A 548-nucleotide genomic window follows, 5' to 3' on the forward strand; every position below is an offset into this window, starting at 1 on the left:
TGTGTCCTTATCAACAACTCGTGGTGTGGAGATGTACAGACTGTCTATAAGCACTGTTCACCAGATGTAGAGCTTTGTTTGCTGAACTGCCATCCCTAATATCTACCAAGAGAATTTAGCTGTGTGTTGGCTGGAATATACATAGCTCCAAGAGCTAATTCCAGCCCCAGTGCTGTATTTATCGCTGCAGGCGACTTAAATCAGTGCAATTTACGGACTGTACTTCCCAAAATATTACCAACATGTGGACATTCCCACCCGGGACAAGAACACACTGGATCATGTTTACAGTAACATATGTGGTGCATACAGGGCTGCACCCCGGCCCCACTTCGGACGCTTGGACCACATTTCTTTGTTCTTGTATTCAGCTTACAGACAAAGACTGAAACAAACAAACCCTGTCACTAAATAAGTGAAACTTTGGAACATGGAGACTGAGTAAACCTGTAGGACTGTTTTGCTCAGACAGACTGGGATGTGTTTAAAGCTGCAGCCACCTCAGAGGACTTTTCTGTCAGCATACAGGACTATGCTGAGTATGTGAC

Source organism: Monopterus albus, unplaced genomic scaffold (genome assembly GCF_001952655.1).
Source record: "Monopterus albus unplaced genomic scaffold, M_albus_1.0 scaffold145.1, whole genome shotgun sequence".
Taxonomy (NCBI): Eukaryota; Metazoa; Chordata; class Actinopteri; order Synbranchiformes; family Synbranchidae; genus Monopterus; species Monopterus albus.